Source organism: Oryzias melastigma, linkage group LG19 (genome assembly GCF_002922805.2).
Source record: "Oryzias melastigma strain HK-1 linkage group LG19, ASM292280v2, whole genome shotgun sequence".
In the NCBI taxonomy this organism is placed as follows: Eukaryota; Metazoa; Chordata; class Actinopteri; order Beloniformes; family Adrianichthyidae; genus Oryzias; species Oryzias melastigma.
The window spans coordinates 2,682,784-2,691,434 of record NC_050530.1 but is presented as its reverse complement, the minus strand read 5'-3'; positions in this window follow the sequence as shown (position 1 = coordinate 2,691,434).

Below are 8,651 nucleotides of genomic sequence, written 5' to 3'. Positions count from 1 at the left end.
CAATACTGGAAAAATGTATTTGCCGAAAATTGCGATTAATCGCGATTAATTGTTCCCAAGTTTGCGATTAATTAGTTTTTTTTTTTTAATCGATTCCCGCCCTATTTATGATTAATAACTATTAATCACAATCTTTTACTAGGTACATTTTATGACAATATGCAGCTTTTGAACAAAAACACAAAAAGCCTAAATCAGCGAAACAAAGCGAAAGAATACTGCTCCTCGAGGTGCTAATGGATTTTAACGCGTTAATTCTGTTTGATTAATCGCATGCGTTAATGCATTAATGTTCACAGCCCTAATGTTTTATAAACATAGATTTCTTGGTTTTCTTTCATTTTGTCTACATTTGACAAACAATGATCTTATTCAGCAGTAAAAGCGGTTTATGTGATCAGCTAAAAGAGAAATTTATTGGTGTTTTTTTATTTTACAATCCATTAATTCTACGGTCACATACCCCAAAATGTCCAGCAGGGTGATTTCTCTCGAAATGCCACTGTGTGTTGAGGTTCACGGCAGGTGAGGCACTGACGTCATCTGTCAGATTTACAAACATATGAACCTTATATGAATAAATGTTTGTTCAAAAGTTGAAGTTTTTGTAGCTAAAATTTAATTATTTTTTATTTAATTTTAAAAAATCTCTCAAGTGTTTTTATCTTAATATACATACAAAAACAACAATTTTAAGATGAAATAACAGTAAGAAATAAAAGATAATCTCAAAACAAGATTTATAATCTTACCCATTATATTCTATATGACTTAAAACAAGATCAAAAAAATGTTTTTGACTAATTTTGAGTTTATTTATCTTGGTTAGATAGACTTCTTTGCAGTGAAGAGCAGCTTATTCACTGTTTGACTGAGAACAGCTAAAGTGTGTTGTTTAAATTTCATTTGAACCTTTTGCTCCCATTGAACTGTAGCATGGAAAAAAATAGCAAAAAATGTTATTGACTTGATTTTACTTATAAACTAAGTCCATGCGCCGCACCTTCTGAAGAAACGCATTACAAACCAGTTTGTAGAAGTCTGCCTTTTCTTTCTTCAGTTTTAAAAGTCTCTCTTTGTCTCAATAAAGATCACTGCCAGTGACGTGTCTCCACAAATTCCTTCGTTTAGAGCCGTAATCCACCATTTAGAAAATGATGCTAAACAATATTAAAGAATGTCTGGACGGCTGCACTTGACCTGCTAATGCTAATTCTGTTAATCTTTAGCTCCTTTTTTAGCTAATTCGCTACTTTTTTACCAAAGAAACTAGGGTTGTAACAGATCACGGATAATCCGTGATCCATACAGATCACTAACCATGGTTTGGCCCACAAGTGTACCGCGGGCCCCCACCAAAAAAATAGAAATAAGAACAAAACTGGAAACATGGAAAGACAAAGAGCAGACTTTAAAGTAAAAACAAGTGTGAAATCAAATAATGAAAAAAATATACAATTAAACAAAAAACAAAATGTCAGATTCTTTGGATGCTTCCATAAAAATGTGTTCGGGAACTTCAATAACAAAACTAACTCAAGTACATCATCGTCTCCTGTTGGTTCAAGTTTGTACTTTCATAAGCAACGATTTCATCAGAGCAACTGTTATCTCTCTAGAATGTGAAAACAGTTTAATTCCAATAAAGTTACACTCATGCTGCTAATATGTCTGCATGCCCGGGCGAAAGGTTTTATCACGAGCCGCAGCATGAATCTCATACCTGCTGCCGGTGCGCGTGAGCGATGGGTGAAGAGTACGCTTTAACATCCACAGAGGTCCAAAATGTGTTGAATAAATCTTCTTGTAGCTTTAAACCACCCGCAGTAGTAGGTTTTAGGATGATTAAAAGCTATTGATTCTAATTAAAATTAAAAATGCTTTAATTTTTATGGGTTTTTTGTTTCTTAAATACCAAAAAATGGGAATACAACTCAAATAATGGGCTAAATTATGAGAAAAAATTGTTTTATCAAGATAAAAAGAAAAATATTTGTTCTAAATACCTACTCAGAGATAAAAACATGCTTAACTTTAATACATTCCATTAAAAATTGAGGATTTTTTTTAAGCACAAAGCAGGAAAAAAAAAGAACCCAGCCAGCAAGGTCAAGTGGGTCTTAGTTTAAAAGTGTGCTGAAAATGTGGGTCCTGATTGGGTTTATCCGTACGGTTTGCCCACATTGACTTAGGTGGGGATTCAGTGAGTTAGCTTGATATGCTAGCCGGCTACTCAGTGGACAGCGTATCGTGCTAGTGAGCTCCACTGTAGAATGCTAGTGAGCTTAGCTGTAGCGAGCTAGAATGCTCCACTGTATTGAGCAAGCGAGCTCCACTTTATTAAGCTAGGGAGCTCTGCTGTAGTGAGCTAGCATGCTCCGATAGAGTAAACTATAATGAGCTCTACTGTATTTAGCTAGCGAGCTCCACTGTAGTTAGCTACTGAACTCTGTTGTAGTGAGCTAGCATGTTTCGCTATACTGAGGTAGCGAGCTCCGCTGTATTGAGCTAGCAAACTCTACTGTATTTATCTAGCTAGCTCCGCTCTATTGAGCTAGCGAGCTCTACGGTAGTGAGCTAGTGAGCTCTGCTGTAGTAAGCTAGTATGCTCCGTTGTATTTAGCTAGCGAGCTCTGCTGTAGTGAGCTAGTGAGCTCCGATGTTGAGAGCTAGCATGCTCCGTGGTAGAGAGCTAGCGAGCTACGCTTTATTTAGGTACTGAGCTATGCTGTAAGCTAGCATGCTCTGATGTAGTAAGCTAGCAAACTCCACTGTATTGAGCTAGCGAGCTCTACTGTATTGAGCTAATGAACTCCGCTGTATTTAGCTAGCGAGCTCTGCTGTATTGACCTTGCAGGCTCCAATGTAGAAATCTGGCGAGCTCTGCTGTAGTGAGCTAGCATGCTTCGCTGTAGTGAGCTAGCGAGTTCCGCTGTATTGAGTTGGTGAGCTCTACTGTATTTAGCTAGCTAGCTCCAATCTATTGAGCTAGTGAGCTCTACTGTAGTGAGCTTATGAGTTCTGCTGTAGTAAGGTAGCGAGATCCGCTATATTGAGCTAGCGAACTTTGATATAGTAAGCTAGCAAACTCCACTGTATTGAGCTAGCGAGCTCTGCTGTATTGAGCTAACGAACTCTGCTGTATTTAGCTAGCAAGCTCTGCTGTAGTGAGGTGGCGAGCTCCACTGTATTGAGCTAGCAGGCTCGACTGTATTTCCCTAGCGAGCTCTGCTTTAGTAACCTAGCATGCTCCGCTGTAGTGAGATAGCGAGCTCCAATGTGGTAAGCTAGCCACCACCGAAACTGCAGACAAACCCAGTGGATCCACATTTTCTTCCCACTTTTGAACCATATGGGACCCACTCGGCCTTGCTGACTGAGAACCTGCCGGCTTCAGAAATGTTTTCTTTCACATCATCCTCGGCTCTTCTCTCAATGCCAAACATGGAATGATTATGGATATTTTTGAAGAACGCTCCCTGATAGTGAAACCTGTTTCTGGAGCTGTTGTTAGTTCAGCCTCAGCATTGTTCAAAACCGGCGGAGAAATCCGCATTCCGTTTGTATAAGTGCATCTAGGCAGATGTCTTCATCTCTTAAAGTGAGAAAGTCACACATTATTGGCCTCCTGTTGTTTAGCTGTTATAAAGCCATATAAAAGAATCACTGGGCCCACAAGACTCTGATGACACCTATAAAGAGACACGAAGGCAGCTCATTAGATCGCATTGCTCCTGTCCATTGCTCAGGGCTCTGCTTCTTTCACCAACAGCATCTTTTATGTTTTGGCCTCGGCGAGCGCTGTTTGTGAATAGCGGGCTTCAAAACCGGCTTTGTGACACTTCCACGCCGTCGTGTCTGTTCAAAGTGTGCCACTAAAAGGTTAGAAGGTTGATTAAAATCGCAGTACTTTCATCCTAGTTTGTAGTTTGTTTTTCTCTCTGACTTGAAACCACTTTTGGCTCTTTCATCCCCTCCATCGACATCCATTACACATAAAAGGGAGGACCCGTCGGTGCAACTCCAGGAACCAAAAAGTAGAAGTGAAAGGGCCGTGCCGCCCCGCCAGCCGGGCCGGAGCTGAAAGAGAAAAACGGGAGGATTCACAAAGCAGGGAGGGTGCAAGCCGAGGCACAATGATCAGAAAGCAAGCACAGACTAGACAGAAACAGAGTGCCAAAAAGGTAAAGAAATGCCAAACACTCCAGAAGATTAGTGGTCATGTCTGGAATGACAGCGGAGCAGAGACAGAGTGATGGTTTAGGGTGAATCACTGAATGACAAACGCAGATCTGGGAGACGCAGATTATTGGTGGTTTTAAAGACCCACTTGATGGAAATAGTGCTTTATACATGTTGTGGCATTTTCTGATAATAGAGTGCATAAATAAATATAGTTCAGCTCAAAATTACATTTCTGAGTATCAAGTTGTTTTAAGCGTATTTCCGACCAAAAATACACTCTATTCTGAAGCATCCACTTGTAGACAAATAGTTCCATGAACGTCTTTAATTTCCTCTTCTGAGCTGGTATCTAGTTAAAAACTGTACATCTGGAAAAGTCCAATACTCCTCGCCATTTTTGTTGCACTGCTAATGGTAGCTTGGAGATAGTAAGTAATATGAAGCTCCTCTGTAGCAAGATAGCATGCTCCACTGTATTTAGCTAGGAAGCTTTGCTGTAGTGAACTAGCGAGCTCCGCTGTATTTAGCTAGCTAGCGGGTTCTGCTGTAGTAAGCTAACAAGCTCCACTGTATTGAGCTAGCGAGCTCCTCTGTATTTAGCTAGCGAGCTCTGCTGTATTGAGCTAGCGAGCTCTGCTGTATTTAGCTAGCGAGCTCTGCTGTAATGAGCTAGCGAGCTCTGCTGTATTGAGCTAGCGAGCTCTGCTGTATTGAGCTAGCGAGCTCTGCTGTATTGAGCTAGCGAGCTCTGCTGTATTGAGGTAGCGAGCTCTGCTGTATTGAGGTAGCGAGCTCTGCTGTATTGAGTTAGCGAGCCATGCTGTATTGAGTTAGCGGGCTCTGCTGTATTAGCTAGCAAGCTCCACTGTAGTGAGCTCTGCTGTAGTGAGCTAGCAATAGCATTTTTATTAAAAGAAAAAACATGTTTTGGATGTTTCTCCCTGAGGAAAATTAGAATATCTACTATTGAGGTTTTCCACGACAGTTTGGATAAAAGTTTAATTCTTTAGAAAAAAAACAATTCAACAAACATTTGATTTTTGTCGTGATGATTAGTTACTGTTGGACTACTTTTTACATTTTCTGTCTTTGTGATCAGATATGACTAGCCAGAGACACTGAAATAACACATTCTTTGACATACCAGAGAGCAAAATCCAAATTCTTCCGATTTTCCGTACCCCTACATTTAGCCCTTCAAACCATAGACAGTATATAGAGAACTGGACTGATCATCCTCTCTCCTTTTGAATTCCAAACAGGAAGTATCCACTGGTCTTTATAACAAGTTATTCAGGTTATAAACTGGCTAATCAGATGCACACTGGATGATGAATCTTAATCTTTGATTTTACACTTGACAAAAATAGTGGCCTTGATCTATTGGAATTGTGTGTACCTCAACAAATTTAGGACTGTTTACCATTATAGTTGCCATTTATAGTATAAATGGTGACACTGTCAATCTGAAAAACAATTCGGACGACACAAGTCTTTTGCTCATCAGTTCAAGGTGGACGATGATTGATGCTTTAAGTCTTTTTTTTAAAAAAAAAAGGCTTGCAAGCTCTGTGAAAATCCATTATATTATAGATTCTGTAGATTTATTTCAATGACCTATAAACCAAAAGGAACTCCCAATTGCGAAAAGTAAAAATTGTGCCACTACCCCCAGCTCCAGTCAGCACCTTTTCCATGCAGTCCTCCTTCAAAATCTGTGTTTTATCATCAAACTAATTTTGTACGATCATTCCACCTTGTGATCACGTCCACATTTGGGTTGTGGTGGAATGCTCTAAAGGTCAAGAACATTCACCTTTACAGAGATTTTCTACAATTACTGCATCAGTACTTGAGCTTAGACGCCGAAAAAACCAAATATTCATCTGAAAACAAACTAATTTTGGTATTTAATTAGTTTAATCTCTGAAAGATACACTTTGACGTAAATTTAGCTTTTTGTGTTTTCTAAAGTTTTTGTGGCCTTTTTCTAAAGTAGAAAATAAAGCTCCCAATTTCATTTTAGAGTATTTCTTTTTAGAAAAAAGCTGTTGGAAAACCTTGTATTTGTGACAAAGAAACTACTATCGGCAGGTTTTAAGCTCCCTGCTTTCTCTATTTTGATGCATCTACAGGTAGACGACTTGTACGTCTTTTTATGTCTGAATAGTCTTTGTGCTCAGAGAATAATAACTGGACTAAAACGGCTACCATGACGGGGAATTAAAGGATGAGCAGTGAAGCAGCAGTAGCTGCATTTCTATTGGACATATTAAAGGGTGACCAAACCAGGAAGTTGGAGGCTGACTCCACCCACAGGGGAGGGGCTTGGGGGCAGGATCATTACTGGAGCTCCAGATCATGACGTCAGACTTCTGAAAGGTGCATGGTTTGACCAATCACAAAATCCAACTGTAATACCTCATTTCAACCTGTAGGGGGCAAAACACAGGCGATTTTTGACTATATTTTGCAGGATTAAACAGTTTTATTTCAATTTGTCAAAAATGTGGCAATCACCAAAAGATAGCACTTTTAATGCCCCATTTATAGATGTCAACAGCCAAAAAGAGTTCATTTAGGGTTTGGTTACCCTTTAACAAAACGTTATTGAAATTAATGTAAAAAAAAAAATAAAATAAAATTCACAAGTGCACAGTTTTCACTAAATCATAATTATATGAATAAACACAACTCGTGCCAAGTCATTCAAAAACAGCTTTATTTAGAGAGCTTCCATAGAGGATGGAAGCCACAGGTTGCAGACCCCTGAACTATGCCTTCATCAATGTGTTAATGTCAAAATATAACTGTCTATTATACTATAAAAGTATAAAAAGCCTTAATTTAGTATAAAAACTCGTTTTACCTTAGGTTGTGTCAAAATGAAGTCAATTTAGTCACTATTTTTCATCGGTACGGATATCGCCCAATTTCGCCATGTTGGAACCAGTTAGTAAGCAGTGATTGATCTAAAAATCTGTCAAACGCCTTAAACATTTGAGGTGGAGCATTAATGAGGCATCTGATTGGCTAATTTATAACTTGAATAACGTGATCAAGAAAATATGTTATGAAAGGTTTAGCAAGAACATGTTAAAAAGAGATACTAGAAGAAGAATGGTTATTCTGACAAACCAAGTAATAGCTGTTTATTTTTTTATAGAAGTCTATGGAATTATGGCTTTCTGAACTAGCGGGTACTTCCTCTTTGGACCATGAGGAGGGTCCAAAGAGTCCAGTTCTCTCTGTGTTTAGGACTTGATCTGGACCAAATTAAGTGGACTCAGTCCAGACCAACTGACTTTAACGCTTTTAAAATAGATCACAAGATGATCGGAGTGGGTCTTTCAATCAAACCTATGATACCAGACTAGATTTATCCTGTCCTTCAGCTGAGCGGTGTACAAAAACATTTCCCTACAAAAGGAAACTGAATAAGAAGATGAGTTGTAGGAAGATATGGTTGCATTCTTTCTATTCTTCTTTTTTTGTTGTTGTTTTGCTTTCCCTCCACCTCTCCCTCTCAGATTATATGTTGATTGATGCAGCACACTCAGCAATATCTCAAGGTATGATAGAGGTACAAAAAAAACCCTTTCACTGCAAAACAAACAGGCTTGGAGCAGCTTAGGCACGTGTTGACAAATGGGAAAGGAGCTTTAAGTATAGTTAGAAATGGCAACATGAATCCCCTGAAGAATAAAATGAGGGGGGGGGGTTGACTACATGGTTGGACCGTAACCATGAAGCTGCACGAGTCTCACATCGACACACATGCACACACTTTGGAGCAGTCCTTTGAGAAGCCGGGGGCTTGGAGGAAATAATGGTTAGCAACCTGAAAAATGCCCTCATCACAAAAGGCCTCGGACAGTAATAAATGATATGGTTGGGCCAAACACATTAATCCATGCTGGTTCCTCAGAAGGTGTTTGTGTGTGACCTGGTATGTGTGCATCCATGTTTGCATATTTGTCTTGTTTTTGAGTCCACATGCGGGTCCATGTTTGCATGTTTGTGAAAACAAGGGAAACGGCAGCAGATGACAGAGAAATGCAAAGACGCTGTAAAAATACAACGCCTTCCCTTGTCAAAGACTTCTATGTGGGTAAAAATGTTCAACAAGAAAAATCCAGTTAGACTTTTATTCACCAAGTTCACCAGCATGATCTTCAGAAAACTTTTAAAAGGACTGGGTCCTGAAGGGCAGAAAACAACCTTTGATGTGTTCACTTGATGAAGGAGATCTGGATGTTGGAAATTGTTGCGGTTACATTCATAGATTCTCAGAAATGCTCCAAACCAGAAGAACACCGAAATTTCCTGGAATTGTTTTTACATTAAGGACAATCCAGGATGTTTTATTGATGCCAAAATAAATTTTAAAGTGTTTTTGAAGATTGGTTCATAAGATAAAGACAATAAAGTTTAGCCAATCTTGTATCAGTTAGAATTTATATATA